This window comes from Canis aureus, chromosome 1 (genome assembly GCF_053574225.1).
Source record: "Canis aureus isolate CA01 chromosome 1, VMU_Caureus_v.1.0, whole genome shotgun sequence".
In the NCBI taxonomy this organism is placed as follows: Eukaryota; Metazoa; Chordata; class Mammalia; order Carnivora; family Canidae; genus Canis; species Canis aureus.
This window is the reverse complement of record NC_135611.1, coordinates 84,352,954-84,379,468: the sequence shown is the minus strand read 5'-3', so window position 1 is coordinate 84,379,468 and position 26,515 is coordinate 84,352,954. Positions and strand designations below refer to the sequence as shown.

The 26,515-nt window shown below is 35.4% G+C and overlaps 1 long non-coding RNA gene across 1 annotated transcript in view; it reads right to left on the bottom strand.

The window, feature by feature from the left end:
* Positions 1-1,416: 1,416 nt before the first annotated feature.
* Positions 1,417-26,515, bottom strand: part of LOC144319093 (uncharacterized) — a 34,130-nt gene continuing 9,031 nt past the window's right edge. Inside the window, exon 3 of the long non-coding RNA XR_013385003.1 lies at positions 1,417-2,431. This is a non-coding gene — a long non-coding RNA (uncharacterized LOC144319093). The remainder of the gene's footprint in view (positions 2,432-26,515) is intronic.

Genomic DNA, 26,515 nt, shown 5'->3' with positions numbered 1-26,515 from the left:
AAGCCTCTATCCTCACTCCCACATCTCTTCACTTACTTTGCCCATTCTCCCACCCCCTTTTCCTCTGATAACCATCAGTTTGTTCTCTGTACTTTGGGGTCTGTTCCTGCTTTATGTTTGTTAATTTGTTTTCTTTTTTAGGTTCCACATATAAGTGAAATCATATGGTATTTGTTTTCTACTGTCTGACTTACTTCACTTAGCTTACTACCTTCTAGCTCTATATATGTTGTCACAAACTGATCTCATTATTTTATGGCTGAGTAACATATATATGTGTCTCTTTATTCATTCGATATAATATCTACCATTTCCTCTTTATTCATTCATTTATCGATGGACACTTCAGTTGCTTCCAACTGGAAGCAACTTCAGTTGCTTCCAGTTGGAAGCATATTGTAAATAATGCTGCAAAAAACTTAGGGGTGCACATATCTTTTCAAATTAGTATTTTTGTTTTCTTTGAGTAAATAGTAGGGGAATCACTGGATCATATGGTATTTCTATTTTTAATTTTTTGAGGATTCTTCATACTGTTTTCCCCAGTGGCCATACCAATTTACATTCCAACTAGCAGTGCACAAATTCACTCAATTATTGTTTGTTTGTTTGGGTTTTGGGGTTTTTAAAATTTTTTTAAAGTTTTAATTTAAATTCCATTTAGTTCACATACAGTGTAACATGAGCAATGTCAACCTCCTCACTGACCTATGTTGCTCCTTTAGAACAACAACATTTAATACTGACATTTCAAGATTAGGATTTGGTAGCCAATCCACAGGAAATAATGTGATCTCCTCCCTTTGGTGTGGTATGGCTCAAATGGCAATCCCTCAATTCTTGATGCCAGCTGCTGGTTGATAAACCTTTGTGACTTAAATCAAAGCAACCTTTTATTATGTCTCACAATTCTGCAATGTGAACTGAACTAGGTTGGATAGTTCTCTGTCTTACAAGGTATCAGCTGGGGGTATTGTCATCATGCTCAACTGGGCCATGCAGAAGATGACCCATACATATGACTGGCAAGAAATTCTGGTGATAAAGTGAAAGATCAGATGTGGCTTTTGACTGAAGTGCTTCTGTTCTCCTCCACTTAGCCCCTCCACACAGCTTGGGCTCATAGCAGAAATTAACAAATCTCTTAAATCCAGCCTTGGATGTTACACAATATCATGGTGTTGTATTCTATTAGTCAAAGCAAGTTATAGGGGAGCACCTGGGTGGTTCAGTCGGTGAAGCTGCCGCCTTCAGCTCAGGTCATGATCCTGAGGTCCTGGGATCAAGCACCTCCCCATCACATCAGGGTACCTGCTCAGCAGGGAGTCTGCTTCTCCCTCTCCCTCTGCCCCTCACCCCTCCTTGTGCCCCTCCCCCAAATAAATAGAATCTTAAAAAAAAAAAAAAACTAGAGCAAATTATAGGCATGGCTCAGATTAAAGGGAATTACAAGAACAAAAAACACAGTATTTACTGTATGTATTATAAATATATATAAAATATATGTATGTTTATACTAAATATATATGTACTGTGTATTATACTATATATATGTGCGTACACACATATATACACACACACACAATACACAACAACAGCATATAAGAAGTCGGGGGGGAGATAAATATAGAGAGATATAGATATAAACATATAATAAAAAAATACTATGCTTCCTGTTTTTGTAATTCCTTTATGAATATATATATCACATATATGTGATATATATATATATACATGCACAACAACATATATATGTATTATATAAAGCAATAGCATATATACAGTCAGGAGGGAGATAACTAGTTAAAATGCCTTATGGTCTTTTCATTGTGCCCTAGCTCAAGAAGAAAGGCTGAAAATCAATGACTTGAGCATCTATCTCAAGAAGTTTTTAACGATCAGTAACTATATCCAAAGTAAGTAGAAGGAAAGGGAAAATAAAGAGCAGACAGTAAAGAGAAAGAAAGAAAACCTAAGAGAGAAATGATCAACTAAATAAAAATTGGCTTATTGAAAAGAATATAAAATAAATTTCTAAAAAGAAATATTGAGAAAAAAGAGAGGAGGCAAAGAATGAATAAAATGCAAAGCTATAGCTCTTAAATGTATTACAAAGATGATAAGAGGACTGTAATAGTTCTATGCCAATATATTTGAAAATTCAAATAATAAAGTCAAGGGCTCCTAGGTGTCTCAGTCAGTTAAGTGTCAGACTCTTGGTTTCAGCTCAGGTTATGATCTCAGGATCATGAGATTGAGCCTCAAGTTGGGGCTGAAGCTGCTGCCTCAGCTCAGGTTATGATCCCTGGAATCATAGCACACCCGCAATCCTGTTGGGCTCCTCGCTCAGTGGAAAGTCTGCTTCTTCTCTCCCTCTTCTTCTGCAACCCTATTCCCACTCACAGCAGATGGGAGGACTCTCTTAAATAATCTTAAAAAAAAAAGAAAAGAAAAGTTAAATAATAAGGTCAAATTTCTAGAAAAAAACAACACACCAAAACCGATCCCCCGAAAATAGAAAATTTGAATAATCCTATGTCTATTAAAGCTCTGTTTATTTTATTTAATCCCTATCCCAAGTTGATGAAGTGGTTACTATTCTCACCATTTTATAGGTGAAGAAACAGAAGTTTAAAGAGCTTAAGCCACTTATCCAAAGTCTCAGAGTGAGTTATAAAGCTGGGCCTTGTCCCCAAGCTTCTCTGACTGCAGATGTCTTGTACTCTTACCACATTTCAGTATTATTCTAGAACATCAGACTTCCCAGCATGTTGAAGTGCATTGCACAGGGCATCCACTGGTGTTGAAACAGGAAACTTAAAATTAAATAGGTTATCTTCATGGCTTAGAAAATTAAATCAATGATTTGAGTTTTAATTTTCTTATGTACAGAAAGTTTGATGATAAGGCTGAAGGATTGAATAAGAAAATGGATAAATGTCTAGCATATAATTTTCCATAATATGTGATTTCTTTTCATACCCTAATTAAAATAAATATTAACAAAAACATTAGCATACTGAATGAACATCTACATCTCACAGGATTCAATGTGTTAATACTAAATATGGGTGTGGAGTTTGCATGTGTGTGTGTATGTCATAATACAGAGAAAACAAGTATAATTTATTCCAAGAATCCAAAAATATAAGGCTGGTTTAATATTAGAAAACTAATCAGTATATTTCACTACATTAACAGAAAGAAAGGAAAAAACATATTTTCACTATATTAACAGAATAAACAGAAAAGTATGCTCAAAGATTTTATAAATATTAATATTACTTCATGGTAAAAAAATAAACTTAGAAAACTAGTAAAGGAAGGAGACTTGCCTAATCTTATAGAATATTACCAAAAAGAAAAAAATCAAACATTTAATGGTGAAGTGGTAAAAGCTTCCTCTTTGAGACTGGGCATAACACAAAGATGACCACTATCATCACTTCTATTTAACATTAACTGAAGGTCTTAGCTGGTTAAATAAGGCAAATACATACATACATAAATGATGAAGAGATTGGAAATGAAGATTTGTGGTATTTGCAAATGGTTTGAGGATTTATGTAGAATATTGTAAAGCATCTATAGAAAAAAATCATAAGAATCACTGCAAGAGGGGCACCTGGGTGGCTTAGTTGGTTATATATTTGCCTTCTGCTCAGGTCATGATCCCAGGGTCCTGGGATTGATGCCCCCCATATCATGTCAGGCTTTCTACTCACAGGGAGTCTACTTCTCCGCCTCCCTCTGCCCTTCCCCTGCTCATGCTCTCTTATTCTCTCTCTCAAATACATATATAAAATCTTTTTTAAAAAAATTACTGCAAGAGTTTCACAAGGCTCTAGGATGCAAGACCAATATAAAATAGTTGTATTCCTACATATCAACCAAAACATTTGAAAATTAAACTTTATGATTATACTGCTTATAAAAGCATCAAAAATATTCATTATCTGAGAAAAAATCTAGCAAACATGTTAATACCTTTAACAAAATTATAAAACATTATTTCAAAAGGTTAATACAGAATAAAACAAATGGAAATTGACAAATGAATCCTATTAGGATAGCTTCATGATTCTTCTAAAATGACACAAATATTATTGTATATAAAATAATGTTGAAAAATTGGACCACATTAAGATTATGAACTGGTTAGTCACAAAATAGTGAATAGGCAGGCCACAGAGTGGGAGAAGATATTACAACACATATAATCAAGAAAATGCTTGTATCCACAATATAGAAAGAACTACAAATCCTTCAGTAAAAGACAAACCACCAGAAATAAGCAAAAGACTTGAAGAGGCACTTCAGGAAAGAAGATATAAACATGTCCTATAAACATTTGCAAGAATGCTTAACTTTTGTAGTCATTACAGAAGTACAAATTAAAGCTACAAAAAGATGATAGTACACACCCACCAGAAGAACTAAAAATAAGAAGACTAAAAAAAATAAAAAAAAAAAAAAAAAGAAGAAGACTAGGGGATCCCTGGGTGGCTTAGCGGTTTAGCACCTGCCTTTGGGCCAGGGCGTGGTCCTGGAGTCCTGGATCGAGTCCTGCATGGGGCTCCTGGCATGGAGCCTACTTCTCCCTCTGCCTGTGTCTCTGCCTCTCTCTCTCTCTCTTTCTCTCTCTCTCTCTCATGAATATATAAATTAAAAAATCTTAAAAAAAGTAAGAAGACTGACAATGCCAAGTGTTGCTGAGAAAGAGAAGCACTGGGAACTATTATAAAAGGCTAGCAGGGTGTAAATTGGCAAAACCACTAGGAAAATTGTTTGGCATTATATGCTAAGGTTAGATGTAAGCATATCTAATGACCCAGCAATTCCACTCCTAACTAATACCCATAAAAACACATGTATATTCCAGGAACACAAGTGTACAAGAGTTTCATAGCTGCATAATTTGTAGTAGTCCCAAATGGGAAGCAAACCTAATCCCTATCAACAAGAGAAAAGCCATATAAATTTCTGAATATTCATTTAATGGAATACTATACAACAAAGGAAATGAGCAAGTTAACACACCAAAACATGGCAAATACTGTGTGAAACAGCTAAACAATAGGGGTAGTGTGAAGATTAATTGAGATTATTCTGATGAAATACCTGTTATTTACACTTTAAGTATCCTAACTTTCCAAGTGCACTTCACTGTACAAGTATATCTTGGTCTCATTTCTTTACATCTTTAGCGAAATGTTTCTTTTTGATGCTGACTTTGCATCTATCTGATGCCCCTTCTAATCTGCAGGCCTTAAACAAAGGTGGCCTCAGAAAGGGACAAGGAACCCCATGAACACTGACTATGGGACAGCTCTGAGGTAGGATCTATAGTCCAGGATCAATCAAAGGGCAGTTGCTTGGGAACTACAGACTTACCAGTAAAAGAATGATTCATCCCATTGAATAGGTACAAAAGTATAGAGCAAGGGTACCAAAGAAAAGTTTCAGTGTGGGACACACCATGTCCACATGACATGCTTCCTATCCCAGAGTCCTAGAAAAGGAAGCACAGAAAAACTCTTGGAAACAGACAGCTGGAAAAGGAGAGACACACAAAAGGTTCATATATGAGGTTTCAGCAGCTTCCTTTGAATGTGATTCAGAGAGCACATGACAACTCTAAACATTCTTTAATCCACATCTGGGGAAGTAAGATTTGGGCACAAGTAACTCAAATACTGCTCAGCTTAAAAAAAATATTAAGTAATAATTGAGGGTTTAGTAGTTAAGGTTAATATGCCTTAGTGTCAGTTGCATATGTTTTAAACAACATTTTGTCAGATGAGCTGGTGATGTGGCTAGGTTAACTAATCTTTTTAAGGTCAAGTTTTGTCATCTCTAAAATTAGTATAATAATATTTACTAAATGGGATTATTATAAAAATTAAAAGAGATAACACATGTAAAGTACATACCACAGTGTTTGATAAAAATAATAATTACTGAATAATGACAGTCATTATCCAAAAGACCAATGTACTCATATACACATATACACACACACTTAGCCCAAAGTCTCAGGAGAGAAATTAGCACTTGGTCATAAGAGAAATATAAGCAGAGGTTTAGATTTATCATCTAACAAAGGCTGGTCATCAAAAATGAGATTGTTGTACTGAAGAGAAATGATATCCTGTGTGCCATAAAACTCGTCTGTGGGTGTAATCAGATATCACAATGCTTTCCAGATGGGTTGTGTCAATCCACAATGCCACCAGCAATGCATAAGCAGACAAGTTTCACAAAAACCACACTTACATGAGGCATTATCATTTTTGTTTGTTTGTTTGTTTGGGCTAGTTTTTGGTCTTTTAGATGTTTGATTAATTTTCATGATTTTTAGGAGATACTTAACAGTAAGCATTATAGAGCTGTTTGTCTGAACCAGTCAGTTTCATCACTGGCATAAATTGATGAGATTCATTAAACAGAGGATGTGAGACAACATAAGAAAGATATTTTTGTTCTCCAAAATAGTATATACTTAATCCAGAAGCTCATGCCGTTCTGAAGCTCTTTCACAAAGCACTTGCAATTATCCACAAAATGTGCTTCCCAAGAGATTTTGAAAACTCAAAATTAGGGGTTATTGTCACACTTCCCAGGGTTTTCAGGCTTTCACTGGTTTTTAAATTAATGGAAAAAGTGTGACAAAACAAACAGAATTTTTCCTTATGAGAACCTGTTTGAAAGCCTATTGTGCTTTTTGACCATAAACACCAGGTAGGAAATTCAAGGATTTTTTGAAGCCAGTACACGTAATTTCTTATTTACTCTTAAGGAGTAATTTGTTAAGAAGTTTCTTTATTTGTAGTAATGAAATATGTCTAATCATTCAAAAGCAAAATAGTCATTGTGAGCGACAATTATGAGACAACAAGGATTAGACCTTGAAAAAGAAAAAAGCTGAGTTTAAATAGCTGGTCATAGACTATTTTGTGAAGTAACAGTCAATATATATTGAAATATATATGTGTGAGCATACATGTGCACATGTATGAACACATACATGTATGCATACTATTCCTACTGTCTACCATCACTTCTAACCACCATATCTGTGATTATGGTTTTGAGAACATAAACATGTATAATCATACTGCGATAGTATTTGTCATTCCTTCCATTGTGTGGAAAGGCTATAACAAGGACCCCCCATGTAGCTAATAACTTCCAAGTATCTTAAGAAACCCATCACAACACTGAATTGTTCTTTTCTTTTCTGTTAAAAACAAGAGGAGAAAGAAGAAAGAGTACAGGAAGAAGCATATCATCATGCCCTCTACAATTTACTGAAACAGCTCAATACAGTTGTCACCTGAATAATGTATGACCCTGTCTACCACTCTTGAAATAAGTCCATTTTGTCTATTCTGTGGTAACTTACCTATCATTCTTGAGAAAGTAACACTGAGAAGTTTGGTTTTTAAGGTAGCTTATATCCCTTGTACTTTAAGTATAGTGTTGAAGACGTAATTCACTACATCAAACAATCTTCCTTAAGAATTGAGCTTCTTATCAGTAACTTACTTATTTTCATCTCATGAAAATTGGTTATGCTGTAAATAAATGATCTTTTTGCCTTGGCTAATCACCAAATCTGTGACGCAACTCTGACAAATTATGCTAAACCATACTTCACAGTTACTGTGAACCAATCTTACATCTGACTTCATTTTATTTTTCCTTTCTTTACTCTATTTCCTTTTAAAAATCTCATTGAAAAGATTTAAGCTCTCTTAAATCCTTGACAATGCAGAATAGGAATAAATGTAGTAGAACCACTGAAAACATTATTAATATATTTCACTTGTGCATACATATTGATTGGACATCTACCCTTCCCCAAGAACTTTGAGAAATGCCAAGATGAATTAAATACAATTTATGCCACAGTTTTATAAGACATCTTTGTAGCAATATATAATAAAAATATTAATGTGTAATAAGAATATAAGATAGTATCTTTTTATGAAAGTAAATGAGATAATATACTTAGCATAGAATCTAGCATAAATGCTTGGTGTATTTTAGCTGAATTCAATAGAGATTATATTAGAACAGAATTTTATGGATAAGAATAATATGGATATTTTTACATGGAAAGAAAAAATACCCAGTACTTCAAGAAACACTGAAAAAAAAGGAACAAAGGTAGGAAATCATTATATATACACAGGGAAGGATGTATAGAAGAGTTTGAATAGATCTTTTGGTACCCAAAGAAATTAAACTGGAAATAGGTTTGGAATGGTCTGTCTTGATGAAGAGGTTTAAATGACTGATAATATGTTTTGGGCTTTATTCAGGGACAGTAGGAAACATTCTGAAGTTTTAAATAAAGACATACATATTGTGATCAAAGTAATTAGAGGACAAATGAATTAAAAAATAGAAGTAAATAAAAGCAGTGACAATTGAGATGGCTAGTACCATGGTCCAGGTAAGACATAGTGATATCTAAACTAGAGCAGTTGCAGAAGAAATAGAAGAGAAGAAACAGCTGCAAGTAGTCATAGACTCTAGATGTCTCAGAACTTGGCCACCTTTTGGTTGGGGTATACAAGAAAAAGGAAGAAGTCAAAGTCTGTGACTTTGAAGATAGTTGATAGTTAGCATTCAATGACATCAAAAGATAGCAAGTTGGGGCACCTGGATGGCTCAGTCAGTTGAGCATCTGACCCTTGATTTTGGCTCAGGTCATGATCTCAGGGTCATGAGATCGAGCCCCACATCAGGCTCCATGCTGAGTGTGGAGCCTGCTTGAGATTCTCTCTCCCCCTCCCTTGTCTCCCAGCTCTCCCTCTGCCCCTCTCCCCTGCACTCACATGCACACACACTCTCTCTCTCAAAATAATAATAAAAAGAAAAGACAGCAAGTTAAAGAAAGAGATACTGAGTTGATTAATTCAGATTGGATGAATGGTGTTTGAGATACTGCAGGATATGAGAACTGAATTGTCAACAACATTGGAATTGGAAGCACTCAGAGAAGGGATAAAAGTGGAGTAAAGAATAGGATTTCACTTGTGTGTGGAACACACACACACAAAAAAACCAAATGAACAAACAAAAAACAGACAAATACAGAGAACAAACTGGTGGTTGCTAGAGCAGAGGTTGGTTGGAAGAGGTATGAAATAGATAAAGAGGATTAAGAGATATGAACTTCCAGTTATAAAATAAATAATTCACAAAGTTGAAAAGCACAGTATAGTCAATAATATTGTGATAATGTACAGTGACGGTGACTACATTTATATTGGTAAGCACTGAGTAATGTACAGAATCGTTGAATCAGTATGTTCTATACCTGGAACTAACCTAAAAAGAAGGGAAGGGAGGGAGGGACAGAGGAGGGAAGGAACAAACAAACAGAGTCATTTGCATTGTCATACGATTAGATTAGATGAAATTTATCATGGAAAAGTGAGAGAAAAGAAGAAAGGTAAGGATTGATCCTTGGAGAGCTTTTATATTTGTATCTAAGGGGTAGTTAAGCACCAAAAAGGAGTAGTTAATGAAGTAGGAGGAAAACCAAGAATTTGGTGCCATCTGAAAGATGAGAGAGCTCCATTCAAATGATGCAGTTTTCCTTCATTTTTGACTATTTTTTTAAAAGATTTTATTTATTTATTTGGGAGAAAGAGAGATAGCAAGCAAGAGCACAGGTAGGAGAAAGGAGCAGGCTCCCCACTGAATTGGGAGCCGGACTTGGCTCAATCCCAGGACCCTGGCATCATGACCTAAGCCAAAGGCAGACACTTAACTGCTTAATTGACTGAGCCACCCAGGCACCCCCATCTTTGACTATTTTATTTTAATTAGAACTTGTAATTGGGGTAAAGCCTTTTTTTTTCCAGAAATAATGCCTTTGGAATTTTTCTTGAACATAATAATTATTATATTCTGAGATAGCTTTTTGTTCCCAGCATGGGAAGTTCACCATAAAACGTCTGACTCCATAAGGTATGTTGAGTTTCAGTAGTCATAAATAGTACTACAATGATGAACTAAAAATCTTCAGGAGAAACTAGATTAAATCATGACATATGTTATAAAAAGAACACAACACTTCCAGATAATACATTGCTTTCCCTTACTAATCTGTTCTCTATATCGTTTATGACAAATAAGTACTTTTTACTTGCTATCTGACTGCTTTTACTTCTGTCTGTATATTTTGGCTTCAGACTTTCTTCACTTTTAAAGATTTATTTTTATCATTTGGCATTAGACGAATCATTTTTTAGTAACATCTTACTTCTAACAGCTTATTTTTATTTTATATTTAACTTCCAGCATGCAGTTAAGAGAAAATTGAAAGGAGCATTCATAGTAAATGATTGGTTATTACAGTGACCTAAAAGCAAGAAATTTATGTAAGTCTTAAAACTGATTTCACTATTTATCAACTTCTCCCAACCAAGACCCCGACAATTATTTTTGTCACTCTTTGTGGTACACTTGGCTCACAGAGTCCTCTCAAGGCCCCCTCCGCACACTCCTTCTTCCATCACTTGTAACTCCATTTTAAAATCACACCTTTCTGTTGCCACTCTGTTGATGCCCTCCATTAAGTTACAGCCTCCTGACATATGAACCTCAAGTTGTCAAGACAAGGGTATATTCCTTTTAATCATCAATGCACCAAAACAAAATTATGTTCCACAAAAATGAGAAGAATGCCCATTGGGCTCAAAAGTCCATGATGCTGGGCTTGAGAATAGAACATCTCTCTCTTGAGGTGCTCTTTCCAAAATGTCCTCATTGTAACCTCTTTTCATTCTAATGCAAATTAAGTCTTCCAAATGTACATTTGTGATAACATGCAGCTCAGCTGTTCATTGGATTTATTAGTCTGAATTCTAGTTTAGACTGAGCTTGCCCTCCCAATATAAAGATTCAAATATATTTAGATATAGATGATACATGCATACATATATTATAAATAGATATAAATGACGATATAGATTCAATGAAAATAGAAGTAAGGAAAACAAAATGCCCATAGTTACTTTGAAACCAATTTCCTATATCTTAACAGAGGTCCTATTAGGAGTGAATACAATGAAATTACCAATGGCACTTCAGTATTGTACCAGTAATCTTTTTCTGCTTAAAAAACATCCCAGAACATAATGGCTTAAAACAATCATTCATTTCGTTCACAATTCTGCAAGTTGGCAAGTTGGGCTGAGCTTAGCTGAGTGGTTCAGCTGGTCCCAGCCCAAATGCCTCATCTCTACTCCAGCAGGTCAGCCAACCCAACTGGCTCCCATAGTGACCACGGATCTAAGGAAGAAAGCTGAAGCCTGCCAGACCTGAAGTGGCCTAAGCTCAAAACCAGTACATGTCACTTTGCCACATGTTTTAGCCAAAGTAAGTGACAAGGCCAGTCCAGATTCAAAGAATGGGGAAATAGACTCCACATTCTGATAGGAGGAACTGCAAGGTTGCATTGTAAAGGTTTGGGGTGTGGAATTAGTGAGGATTCTGGCCATGTTTTCAATCTTTTACAAAGGTTACAAAACATTCTGTAAGTTGACAAATGAAAACTGTATTAAGCAACAGAACAGACAAGCTCACATGATAGTCCTCTCCCCAGGATGTCTATGCTACTTAATGAGAGGTGAGGATTGAATGACATTTAAGGATTGAATGCAGTGACAGGCAAAAAGAAGGCATTAAAAACTTTTGGTCAAATAAATAGATGATTTGGAAGAAATCTGCACCTAAGCAAGGTTAATGAATAGCATAATTATATATGTTAGGCTCTGGATGCCTAGCATTAATTTGAACAAAGAGAAATAAATTATTTGGGAATATATATAATTTTCAAAAGGCAGATAATATACTAAAATAGATAATGCATCTTGCATTTGCTAGAAAGGAATGGATTTACAGTAGTCTCAGATCCTCTTGAGTATATTCCTATCAAAAGATAAATCAGAGGTAATTCTCAGAAGATGGTAGTTTTAATGCAATCACTTTGCTTCCTTTCTCAGAAAACTTACAGCTAAAATGACTCAAGAAGTAATAGGTGTGTAGGGAAGTGGGAAGAAGGTGAGAGAAACGTGGCCTATTTCTAAAGCCTGAAGGAGACCCAATAAACCTTTGAGGATCCAGTTTCAGTAGCACCCAGGAGACATGTAGGAGGTTCTCGCATTCCACAAGACAATAAGAACCTGACTGAGAGGAAGTGGCCTCTCTAGCAAAGTATGGGGCAGAGAACTTCAATCCTGAATCTCTTTAAAGGTCACAACAGGGAACCCTGGGTGGCGCAGCGGTTTAGTGCCTGCCTTTGGCCCAGGGCGCGATCCTGGAGACCTGGGATCGAATCCCACGTCGGGCTCCCGGTGCACGGAGCCTGCTTCTCCCTCTGCCTAGGTCTCTGCCTCTCTCTCTCTCTCTCTCTCTCTCTGTGACTATCATAAAAAATAAATAAATAAATAAATAAATAATAAATAAATAAATAAATAAATGTCACAACAGATTGGTAAGAGGATCCACTGAGTTCATGAGAAAAATATCCCTGCCATCTTGTTCCTCAGTCCTAGAAAAAGACTACTGAAAAAATACCCATCAGCTAATTGGGAAATGAACTACTTCCTTTGTCTCCACTCACTGCCAGTATAGTACTTCCCAAGATACTCTCACCCTCAACTTGCATAGGTTGACAAAGAAAAACAAAACACAAAATATTTAATGAGCCTTGGCTATTTCAAGAAAAGAGACCAAGCTAGCAACCAGAACAGAAGCTCCTATTAAGAAAAACTGAGTAGACTCTAAAGAAACTAGTTATCTTAATGGAAGGAAAGATGGATGGTGGGAAGGAGGAAGGAAGGAAGGAAGGAAGGAAGGAAGGAAGGAAGGAAGGAAGGAAGGAAGGAAGGTGAAAGGGAAAGGGGGAGGGAGAGAAAGTCAATAAAACAAACAAAATTTTGGAAATAAAATAGACATGAGTTCCATTGTTAAACCCTCTATGGAGGAATCAAATAATAGAACAACCACCAATTAATGACACCAAACACCAGAGGAAGGAGTGGTTGTACATGTATACACACATATGCCTACACATGCATTCCATTATATATTTGATTATGTATTTTTAATTATGTATTTGATTTTATATATATATATATATATATATATATATATATATATACACATATACAGTGAAAATCATGAATGAAAATAAAAGGGGATCCCTGGGTGGCTCAGTGGTTTAGCACCTGCCTTCGGCCCAGGACATGATCCTGGAGTCCCGAGATCCAGTCCCACATCAGGCTCCCTGCATGGAGCCTGCTTCTCCCTCTGCCTGCGTCTCTGCCTCTCTATCTGTGTCTCTCATGAATAAATAAATAAAATCTTTAAAAAAAAAAAAAAGAAAAGTTAATGGAAGATAAATCTAGTTATAATACACATAATAGAAATTCCAGAAAGAGGAGGGAACAAAAGCAAGAATCACAGAGCTACTAGAAGCAGCTAAGCTAAATACTTAAGATTCATATATCAAAAATCATATTAAACCTATCCCTCTTGATGAAACCTTTAACTCCAAGGATAAAGGAAAATATTACATGCTTCTTTTAGAGAGAGGGTTGGTTATTTAGAAAGTAAAGAAAATCAGGCAGGCTTCAAATTTCTCATTTACTAGAGAAAAATAAGACAATGGAATGACATTTTAAACATTTTATAACTCATATAAATAAGAAAGAAGAGACAGTTTCAGACACACAGGGACTCAGAAAGCATATAATCTAGAAGTCCCTCCTGAGGAAAATACTGAAGAAACTAGTAAAAAAAAAAAAAAAAAAAACTAAATCAGATCAAATATTAATATGCATCCAAATTAGAATAATTGATGTTACATACATTCTACTCTCTTGGATAATTTTCCTGTCACCCGGGAGTTCCCAGTGGGGTACATGAGCTAAACTTAAGCCAGTCGTATATCACATTCTTCTTGTTATAGTGATTAGTTCAAAGATGAGAACTTGTCCAAGTCAAAATTATTGAGATACAATGAGACTCTCACATTGTCCCTTTGGATTTGACTCTTAACAGTAAAAACTTCTGGAATACTGCAGCCAGTTTATAATCAGAAAGATAAGATATAAAGAAAATGATAACATTTTACCGGAGCACAGAAAAAGAAGACTTAAATTTTCAGAGCAACATACCATGTTCCCATTTTCACAGGAAAACTTAATATCATGAAGATATCAATTCTCCCTGAAGTAATTTATAAATGTAATGGAATCTTAAACCAAATTTAAATGGAACTTAAGATTTCTTATTGAACTCAACAAGATATTGCCTATGGAACTTAACAAGATAATTCTAAAACTCATCTGTACAAAAAAACATACACAAGAATGCCAATTAAAAAAAAAAGAAGGGGATCGCTGGGTGGCGCAGCGGTTTGGCACCTGCCTTTGGCCCAGGGCGCGATCCTGGAGACCCGGGATCAAATCCCACGTCGTCGGGCTCCAGTGCATGGAGCCTGCTTCTCCCTCTGCCTATGTCTCTGCCTCTCTCTCTCTCTCTGTGACTATCATAAATAAATTTTAAAAAATTAAAAAAAAAGAAGAACAGTGAGAGGCTTATGCCCTTCCAGAGAGCAAATATATCTTAAAGTTATAGCAATTAAAACAGAGGGAATTGACAGAAAGCTCAATGAAACAGAATAGAATAAAAAAAAGATCCATTTATGTAATATAAATTAAATATTGTGTATCAATTCACTAGAGAAAGGATTGGATTTGTTTTGTTGCTTTTTTATTTCAGATTTTGAGTTTTTAGGGGTATGGGGCAGAACTAAATATAAATGAAGAAGGGTTTATACTATTCCAGAAACCATTTTAAGTGTTTTTCATGTAATAACTCATGCCATCCATCCCACAATCTTAAAAGGTAAGTAAAAGTATTATACACATTTTGTAATGCTAAAACTGAGGCCCAGAGAGTCAAGTAATTCAGAACTACAAGCAAATAGCAGAGCTGGAAAACAGACTTAAGCATTCTGACCCCATTACACCAAGTAGTTAAAGATAAGTTAGATTCCTACTTACAGCACACCAAAAAAGAGAGCTCAGATTCTGCAATAAACCTAAAGCCAAACTATAAAATATTTAAATAAAATAGGGCAAAATATTTTTATAATCAGGGGATTAGGTGAGAAAAATTTTCATTAAAAAAAAAACATAAGGCACCTGGGTAGCTCAGTCAGTTAAGAAATTAACTCTTAATTTTGGCTCAAGTCATGATCTTGGGGTCGTGAGATAGAGCCCTATGTTGGGCTCTGTGCTCTTCAGGGAGTCTGCTTTGAATGGTGTCTCTCTATGCCCCTCTCCCCCCTCTCTCTCTCTAGAATAAATAAATAAAATCTTTAAAACAAACACAAAACCCAGAAGTTGAAAAGAAAATATTTTTAAGTCATTATATAAAATCCCTTAGAAGAAAAACTGAGAGAAAAAAGACATCATAAATAGGTTAGAAGATAAGCTGCATGCAGACAGAAATGTTTGCAACGTACATGTTTATCACCAAGGATTACTATTCACACCATATAAAACAATCCCTACAAATCAGCAAGAGAATGATAAAGATAATAGATACAACAATTTCTAAAGGCCCATCAACATATGGAAAGATCATCACCATCAGTGGTGATCAGGGAAATGCAAAATAAAACAGCAATGGATACAAAGTGCTAAATGGGAGAATGATTCTGGGTTGGTGAGGGCAGATAGAAGATGAATGCATTATACACCATTGTGAGATCAAAATTGGAAACAGACATTTTCGGGGTGGCCATATCTACCAAAACGTTAAATGTTAAACACTTAGACCTAGCAGCTCTATTTGCTATGGGAAAAAAAAGAGCAATTTGTAGAATATTTTACATATATATTATGTGCGTGTATATATACACACAGAGACACATTTATGTCACATGAGTTATGACACATATATGCAAAAGAAAAACTAAAATTATGAGTATGAATGTAAAGTGAAATGTCTTCTAATAAATGCACTAATATTTTAGTGGTTGTTCTTGCTAGTGAAGGAAGGGAAAGAGGATTGTCATTTTTACATTTATTATTTGAATCTTTTATAATGCATATGTGTTTATGTATCACTTGTGTTATTTAATGTTTTAAGAATAAATTTTGGTTATTTAAGAAAATGTCAAAATGAGGTTCTTCTATTTGCAAATATAACTATTTCACAGTTTTCCATTTGCTCTCTCAGTTTGTTTTTTTCCTGAAACTATTTAAATAATCCAAACTGAGAGTGAATTTAACTTCTTGGCCATATTTACAGTGGTCATTTGGGTAGTGTACTGTGGAGTAAGGTGAGATCTAGCTCAAGTTGTGAATAGTCAAAGTTTTTTTTTTTTTTTTTTTTTCACATCTTTTCTCTTCAACCGTCTGAATAATTCTGGTATCTCTAGTACTGTCTCTTTAGTTGTCAAGGCCTGGCTGTAGGTGCCAAGCCAGCTCCTAGCAACACCAAGGCCTGTTGATAGTGCCAGGCCAGTTCCGTGCTGCCAAGGGCCACTTTTCTCTCTCTCAGGGAAGACCATTAGTTGGCATGCACCTTTTGCCCTCTGCCTTCCCCTTGTTCCTGACATCATGCAGGAGGTAGAGAAAATATCTTGAGATCTTCAGGGAAAAGTATGAGGACAAAAGCCATATCCTATAAGGGTCTGAGGAAAAGATAGCAGGCACCTGTGTCCCTGATGGCATCACCAAGACATCACACTGACCTATCTACCTGTGGCTTCTTATCCTGTAAAACAAAATTGAAACAGAAACAAAACTCCCGGGCAACCCCAGTGGCTCAGCGGTTTAGAGCCGCCTTCAGCCCAGGGTGTGATCCTGGAGACGGGGGATCAAGTCCCACATTGGGCTCCCTTCATGGAGCCTACTTCTCCCTCTGCCTGTCTCTGCCTCTCTCTCTCTGTGTCTGTCATGAATAAATGAATAAAATCTTAAAAAAAAAAAAAAAGAAAAAAAAGAAACAAAACTCCCTATTTAATTCATCCAAATTAAACTGGTCCTGTAAAAAAAATTATAATAATTAAAAAAATAAAATAAATAAATAAACTGGTCCTGTGATTCACAAACTCCATTCTTACCTCTATAGAGCTCCAAGGGGAAATTCAGGGAAATATCCTCCAGGGAGTAAAGGGATAAATCAACTGTTTTATATCCAGACAGTGAAATATTATTCACTACTTTAAAAAAAAAGTGATCAAACCACGAAAAGACATAGAGGAAACTTCAATGCATATGGCTCAGTGAAAGAAGCCAATCCAAAAAGGCTACATACTGTGTGATTTCAACTTCATGGCATTCTGGAAAATACAAAACTATGGAGAGAGTAAAAAGATCACTGGTTGCCAGGGATTCAGGGTGGGGAGAAGGATGGAGAGATGAATAGGTGGCCCACAGGGGATTTTTAGAGCAGTTAAAGAACTCTGTCACAACACCTAGAGTGTACACCACAAAGAGTGAACCCTAATGTAAAGGATGGACTTTAGTTAATAATAATGTATTAATATTGGTTCATTAATTGTAAAACAGAAAAAAACTATCACAGTAATATAAGAGGTTATTAAAATAAGAAACTGTTCTAGGAGTGGAGTGTGGGGGTATATGGGAATTCTTCTTTCTGTTCAATTTTTCTGTAAACCTAAACTGCTAGAAAAAAATAAGGTATTAAAAATAATCATTTGAATATGGTTCACAAGATCGTCGTATTAGTAAATTGTAGATTTGTTTTTTACTGAGTTTGCTTAACTTTTGGCTACGGATTATTTCCTTTCATTTGTAAAATTCTTAAAAATTTTCCACATAAATTTTAAAGCAAAAGATTCAGGCTTATGTATATCTTAGAATAGTTTATAGAAACATTCCTAATTCAGTAAGTATTGGACTTTTAACCATTTCCATTGTCTTTACAACAATTTACTCAAGGTCTGAACTCTGTTGAAATGTATTGGTGATTGAAATGTCAGACTTTACTTAAATCTGTATTCATTGAATTTTTAAACGAATGAAAAACCTGCCTGTAAACATAGTAATGGCTTTATGATGTCTGCTTTTAAAAAATAATTCATTTTTTCCTTTCTTGAGTTTCATCCCAGTTGTTTGAACTGTATCAGCCACATCTTCCTATCACATCCAGAGTCCTTGCAGGCACTGTGTTTGCCCACAGGATCAAAGCCTGCTTGCCTTTTCCTTAGACTTTCTAATATTCCCATAGAGCTAATGTAAGGAGCTCTTACTGCTCTGAAGAGGTAGCCCCATGACAAAAGAAGACTGATGTGTAGCTATGTTGTTAAAGATCTAGTATTTCAATATTTAAATGGAATAAACATAGAGTAAGCCAGAAAACAAACAAACAGAGCACCTGGGTGGCTCAGTGATTGAGCATCTGCCTTTGGCTCAGGTCATGATCCGGGGTCCTGAGATCCAGTCCCCTGCAAGGAACCTGCTTCTACCTCTGCCTCTCTCTCTCTGTGTCTCTCATGAATAAATAAATAAAATCTTTTTTTAAAAAGAAGATAAAGAAAATAATTGACTGCACAGTTGATTATATTTCTATGAGAAAGATAAGACATACTGTAATAAACTATTCTGGATTGAAGGCACTTATGAGAAATTAATCATTTTTTGATATTTTCCTGATAGCTCCTCCTTGATATAGTCTCTAATTTAAAAAAATAAGTAACAGCTAATAAGGCAGGTGAATATGGTCGGTTTTGTATACTTAATTTTGGGCTCAATGGACTTGAAAATAAAATATTAATTTGGCTCCCTAAGCATGGGAAGGTGCTAGCCCCTTTTAACCATCACTTCTTTGTGGTCCGGTGCTTCAGCTCCCTTTAGCCAGTAGATTTAAGGTGGTGGTTAAACCAAGGCTAACTCCAGCACTGTGCCCTCTGCTGGATACTTTTCTTCCTTCTCAAATCTGTGAGGGCAGGAAATGAATGCCACCCACCCCTTGGAGTGGGGCAGAAAAACATGCCTGCTGGTTGCCTTAAACCCCTCCTCTTACATATTTCATTTACATTCGGCCAATATCTTCAGAATCAAAGATAGCGAATACAAGATCTGAGCAAGACTCTACAACTGTTTATCAACTTAACTTGAGTTTAAACACATGAGCTGTACAAGCCTTCTCTGGGGACACACTTGCACGTGTGTTAAAGTATGACATGACAAATTATTTTCAAAGCCATACTTTTCTGCTTTGATTACATAACTCTTTGAGACTTGAGACCAGCAAAAATAATTTCTTTAGAAACATTCTTTGTTCCCATTTCTCCTGTACTTTGACTGTAACAAACCTATCCAATGGGGGGAAAAATGATTCACTTGAATGTATTATACCTCTTGTCAATTCACTGGCACGTGGAAGGAATTTGTTTGCCCTTTTTTAAGTTAATAGCTGTCTCATAGCACTAATTTTTTTAAGCTCAAGTATATTTCCAAATGAACGATACTAACTTTACCCAAAATTTTTAGAAAACCATAAAACAGCTTAGTTAATAAATAGCTATGTGTTTCCTTTGCAGTAAAGAAAAACAAAGTCCTTTTTCTGAAACTTTATCTGGAGATTGTGAATTTTAAAAGTCCTGTATTATTGGTTACAGATTTATGTGTTGTAGATAAATGTAAGCATAAAAGCCTATCACTCTTTCTTCCCCATGTAGATCATAGTGATTGAAGATAGGCACTGGTAGCTTCGGACTGAATTGCCAAAAATACAAAGGGATGTCTGGGTGACTCAGTGGTTGAGCATCTGCCTTCAGCTCAGGGTGTGATCCCCAGGATCCTGGGATTGAGTCCCGCAGGCTCCTGCAGGGAGCCTGCTTCTCTGCCTGTGTCTCTGCCTCTCTCACTGTGTTTCACATGAATAAATAAAATCTTAAAAAACAAACAAACAAATAAATAAGCCTTCAGGCACTACTCAGGAAACCAATCAACTCTCCACAGTAATCAACTACCCTTAGTAGAAACCAGTAAGTGGATCCAAACAAAGAAAGCTTCCACTGCCCTCTCACCCTCTTCCCTTTTTTCTTTATCCCTTCTTCCTTTGCTCCTTTCCATTTTATGCCCTAGCCCAGTGTTTCCTCATTCATCACAGAATGACTGATCTAAAACATGTCCCACTAAATATACAATACACATTAGTTATCACTCTATGAAAGACATCATATTCCTTTCCCATTCCTCTCAAGGCTTTTGAAATCCCTGAATTCTCATCCTTCTCTCTTATTTATTCCCACCCCCAAGCTCATGGTCATACTTTTCTCTGTCCCTCTTCTAAGTCCTGGCTGTGGAGTTGAACAGAATTTACATTCAAATAAAACATAACATTCTTTCTCCAGATTTTCATACCAGCTGACTGTGATTTTAAGTGTCCCACTAGAGAGGTCTGATATACTTGCTTAGAGTTTTTAAAAAGCATGCTGAGTTCATCCCTTTCCTGGCAGTGTCCTCCAGAGAGGATGGACTATTTGAAATTGGCTTGGATTGATAACGTATTTTGCCCTTACTTAAAGAGCTCATCTCCCAACAACCTCTCTTTTCATTCACTAAACAGATTTTGCAGCCTTCCTCATCTGAGAGAATTGGGCCTCCCTTGTCTGCTTTGATCCGGAAAATCGTGCTTTCATTAACACAAACATCTCCTGATCTCTGCCAATGCATTTCAGATTTTCAAATTATGTATGTGCATCATTTATCAAAATGCCGTCAGCCCTAGGTCTGCCAAGCATTCAAACTGGGCGATCCCATGGCATGTATGTGAATTCATTCTAAGGGATGTTGCATGGTGATTATAATCTTGGTCCCTGAAGTAGCTGAGGTTGGCTGTATATTCTTTATTTTAAGGAAAGAAATGTGGTAGTAAGTACCAAGGATGAAATCTCAGAACATCTTAAGCAAAATGCAGATTCCCATCTATTTCCCATTTTCCCAATAGAAATGATGAAAACATTATGTATTGAGAAATGATCTGACTTTGGTGAATGAGTTGAGACGAGAGTAGTGTTTTTAGTGATATCATGAACATGCAGCAATAGCCAATAACAATTTTGATATTTGAGAACCGGAAACATACAGGAAGTTCTTTAATCTTAATGGAAAATCCCTGGATCATTCAGTCTACATGCTTGTCTTTCAACATTTTTTTTCAAATTCAGATCTTCAGAATTGTCTTCACCTCTGTTTTCTTTGTCCATTTCAGTTTACACCGATACAGAGAAAGATAAATGCTAGGGTGAAAAGTAGCATTTCAACTGCCAGTTAGACCACTAGGCTCTGTGATAATAGACTGTGTCCAGAATTTCAACAAAAAATTCTGGTGAATAAACAAAAATTAAGAAACAACCATGATATTGAAATTGTCAGCATGGATTTAAAAATAGTAATGTAGTCACATGTTCAACAAAATAAATGAAATAGGTGAAAGGAATTAAGAACACGCTTATTATGATGAGCATTGAGTAATGTATAGAACTCTCGAATCATCATATTGTACACCTGATATTAATATAACACTCTGTGTTAACTATATGGAAATTAAACTTTTAAAAAAAAGATGACAAGATGGAGCATTTTACCAGATAACAGAAACCTATATTAAAAAAAAAAAAGAACCAAATTCTAGGACTAAAAAATAAAATAATTGAAATGAAGAACAAATAGGTTTAACAATAAACTGGAAGATACAGCTGAGGAAAGCATTAGTGAGCTAGAAGTTAGGTAAAAATGAATTATCCTGGTGGAAGCCTGGAGAGCAAAAAGGATGGAAACTACGTAGTAAGAGTGAAAAGAACAGATGGGATAAAGTCAAAACATACACACACATACAGACATATATGCCATACCTAGAACATACATGTAATGACATCTCCCTCCAGAAGGAGAAGACAGAGGGAATGTGGAAAGGACAATATTTAACAGTAAATGTCAAGAACTTTCCAACTGATGAAAGAAACCAAGCCATAGATTCAAAGGGTGTTTCAAATTCCAGACTGGGCAATTGAAAAGGAAACCACATCTATGCACATCACAGTAAGACAACTGAAGACAAAGAGAAAAATCCCAAAAGGACCAAAAGGGAAGATACATTATTTTCAAAGGAACAGCCACAACATTTGAGAACTGACTCCTGAACAGAAAAGATGTCAGACAGAAGACAATGGAATGACATGAGGAGGGTGTGAAAAAAAGAAAAAAAGAAAAAAAAATATGGCAACCAGTGAAACCATCTTTCAAAAATGAAGCAACATAGGCATTACTAGATAACCAAAGACCAAGCATTTTCAGCAGCAGCAGCCAACATGAAAAGGAATGCTAAAAGTAGTTCTTCAAGCAGAAGGAAAATGATCCCAAAGAGAAACACAAAAATGCAGGAAAAAAAAATTATATGGCTAAATTTGGGGCAAATCTGAATGAATGCTGATGATACAGAATAGTAATAACAATATTAATAATATTTTACAGCATTTAAAATATAGGTAGAACCTAAATACCTAATAATAACACTAATGTCACTCAGAGGGTTGGGGAAGCTTCACACATTCAGTGTTCTAATCTTAGCATTGACTGGAATGTAATAAGAGTACTAATTTATATTTGTTCTCATAATCGAAAAGACACATGTTGAATCTCTAGGAGAATACCAAAAAAAATAATAAAGGATGTGTAACCAGCATGCCAATAGAAGAAAAATAAATGGAGTAATCCAAAACTGATTAATTCAAAGATAGAAAAAAGTAAAAAAAAACAACAACAACAACAAAAAAAACAGAGTCATAGAGCAATTGGGAAAAATCAAATTGAAAACAACTAATAATGTGGTAAATTATAAATTAGTTTATATCCTGTGCATTCGCATAGAAGTAGCTGGGAAGTAAGATGGGCAACAATGTCTAATTGACCTGAATTGAAAAATTTGCTGTTGCTAATTCATTAAACAGATTTTCCACAAGCAAGTAATAAAATTATAAATAGTTGATGATTTTTGTATGGTTATGATGTGCTAAGCATTATGTTAGTATATCTCATTTTATCCTTTTGAGTTTGTAAGTCCCATTTTACTTATTCTTTTAATTGCATTTTAGGTTAACTACCAGCTTACATTGAAAATAACAGATCTGGGGATGGCTGGGTGGCTCAGCAGTTGACCATCTGACTCTGGCTTAGGGTGTGATCCCAGGGTCCTGGGATTGAGTCCCACATCGGGCTCCCTGCAGGGAGCCTGCTTCTCCCTCTGCCTAAGTCTCTGCTTCTCTCTGTGTGTCTCTCATGAATAAATAAATAAAATCTTTAAAAAGAAAAGAAAGTAACAGATCTAGAACAGAAAAACAACTTTTGTTTTTTGTTGTTGTTTTGTTTCATTTTACTCCAGAACTGATACACTTAATCATCCTGATACATACCAGTTATCTTAAAAAGAAAAACTGAATATCCCACTTTTTTTTTAAAACATGCCCATAATGAGACATGAAGACATCTAAGCAAATGTATGGATCAAATTGTCAAAAAAATTTTTTTTATTTACTAGAGACACAGAGAGAGAGAGAGAGAGAGTGACAGGGAGAGAGAGACAGGCAGAGGGAGAGGCAGGCTCCATGCAGGGAGCCTGACATGGGACTCGATCCCAGGTCTCCAGGATCAGGCCCCGAGCCAAAGGCAGCGCTAAACCGATAAGCTACGGGGCTGCCCTGGATCAAATTTTCAAAAGGAAAACAAAAATTATTACTTACATCGCTTAAATTTTAAAAATTAGTCCAAATGGTTGATTACTGAACAAACTCCTATGAAGCAGTCTAGGTATCAGGAATCATACCAGGCCTTGATGATATAATACAAAACAACAGAGATGTGGTCCTTGCCTCATGGGGCAAATAATAATATTAATTATAAATTAATTTAATTTCCTCCATTAGATAATAACAAGAAAAGGCAAAAAAATAATCATAAATTATGATCTGTGCTATAAAGACCACAAAGACATGCTCTGAAAAAGAATTGTAAATGAGTGCTCTTTTAGGTGGTATGACGAGGGACTATTTTTTGTGAAAACATAACCTTTAAGGCAGCAGAGCTTTATAATTAGGGCAACTATATCATGTATTGCTCAGACTGGAACACTTTTGAGAATGAAAGGGGGCACTTCTAGTAATTATTCTGGGTGTCAGTTCACACCAGAATGTTTCTGCCCTCCTTCTAAGCCATGGTAAGCAGTATGGGTTATTCCTAAATGTAATGGAAAGACACTAAGATGTTTTAGCAAGAGGTTATTTATTGTTTGACTTAATTTTTTTAAAAGTTCTCTCTAGCTGCCAGGTGGAAAATATATTGGTTAAGAAGCAAAAGTAAAGGTAGAGAGAAAAACTCTGAGAACATGGTATCCAGCTGGGGAGGTGAAGGACATTAGCTTGAATTGAGAGGCGGGAATATAGAGAAAAGTAGTCAATTTAGGATAAACTTTGCAGTGGATCAACAGCTAAGATGAAATTATATAAAATCTTCCATTTGCATTCTAATTCATATTTTAATAAACACAAGAAATGATCGTAAAGTTTTGTCAGGTGATTTAGAAAGGGGCTTTTCAGGAGCATTGACAGAGATACAAACACAAAGAAGAAACTGCTCACCTGTAGCAAAAACCGTCAGGAAAAAAAAAAATCTCCATTAAGCAGTTCCCCTTTTTTCTCTACCAACCCCAGTTTTGAGGGGTTTTTTTTTTGTCTAATTCTTACAATTTTCAGGTTTGTATGCATTTTTATAGAAGCTTTATTATTTGTGTGGCAATATTCTCTCCAGTCTATTGTGTATTTTTACTTTATTTTGGGGCCTCTTGCCATTTAAATATTCATTTTTTAATTTTTACACAGGAAAATACATCTAAATTCTTGGATGCTCCTGAGTTTATAGGAGCTGGGCTTATTAATTTGGAAAAGTTTCCCCCTACCCAAAATTTTATACAAATATACACAGAAATGTAATTTTATTATTTTAGGTTTGTACTTATATATTTTATTTAAATCGCTAATCCTCTGAAATGTACTTTTGTATGCGATATGAAATAGAAATCTAGCATTACCCATAATATGAAAACGTATCATATTTTCTAATCTGAACCTAAATTCCATTTTGATTTTTATATAAAGTTCTCATAGTCTTAGCTCAATTCCTGTATGCTCTAATACTTATCTACTTTTGTGACAATATATCTTAATTTTATTGGAATGACTGTAGAGTAAGTTTTGGTAAGTGAAGTCCCCTGTACTAATCTCCTTTTTTTCTACTTTGGTCTTCTTGAAAAAAAAAAAAAACTTTTTTATCATGTATGCACATACACACTAGGAATATCCACTTCTTGTAAATAAATCAAACAATCAAATAGTACAAGATACATAGCATGAAACATTATAATCTTCACTATCCCTCTAGTTCCTTTAGTTATTCTCTATTAAAATGTTAGTGTACTTTCTGTTTTTTTTGGCTAAGCATTTTTATACATTTAAATTCATTCTGGACTAACCTTATTTTTAAAAGTAATCCCATTAGCTATTCACAGGCATTTTTTCTAAAGAACTCAAAATGTCTCAATATAGGTCCATAAAATACAGCATAACTCATCTCTTACTATTTAGTATCTGAGACACACTGGCAGCCCAATACTTAGTTCCTTTGATGTTTTTTTGAATCAGCCTATTTTGATAGAGCTTGTATGATTGCAACAAAAAGAGATCCACCCAATCTAGCTTATATATGGGGATTTGTTATATTTAAGTCTTTAAGGATCATGATAAAAAAATTGGAAGGGAGTTACCAAAATATGATAACAAGACAAGTACTAAAGTGAGACAAAAGTTTCACTAATGATCTAACTCTCAGATTGAACAAATCATTAAACAAGCAGTTTAGAACACCAGTTGCTGGATATGAAACTGAAAATGACAGACTCGTTATCCTTAAGATGCTCACTGCACTCATGATGAACACTGGGTGATGTATGGAAGTGTTGAATCATTATATTGTATGCCTGAAACTTATATTACACTCTATGTTAACAACTAAAATTTCAGGATGCCTGGGTGGCTCAGTGGTTGAGCATCTGCCTTTGGCTCAGGGTGTAATCCTGGAGTCCCAGGATTGAGTCCCACATCGGGCTTCCTGCAAGGATCCTGCTTCTTCCTCTGTCTGTGTCTCTGCCTCTCTGTCTCTCATCTTTAAAAAAAAAAAAAACCCTGAAATTTAAATAACAACTTTAAAAAAAGAAGATACTCACTGTATAATGAGAAAAATAGGATACAGAAATAATATGACTTGCATGGGATTCTACGGGTAAATTTATTGCTAACTGAGCTCCAGACATCAATATTTTCCCTCTACATGTGCCTTCAAACCTTGGTAACTCTGCAAAGTTGCTCTGTATTTATCTATTCTGTTCCTTG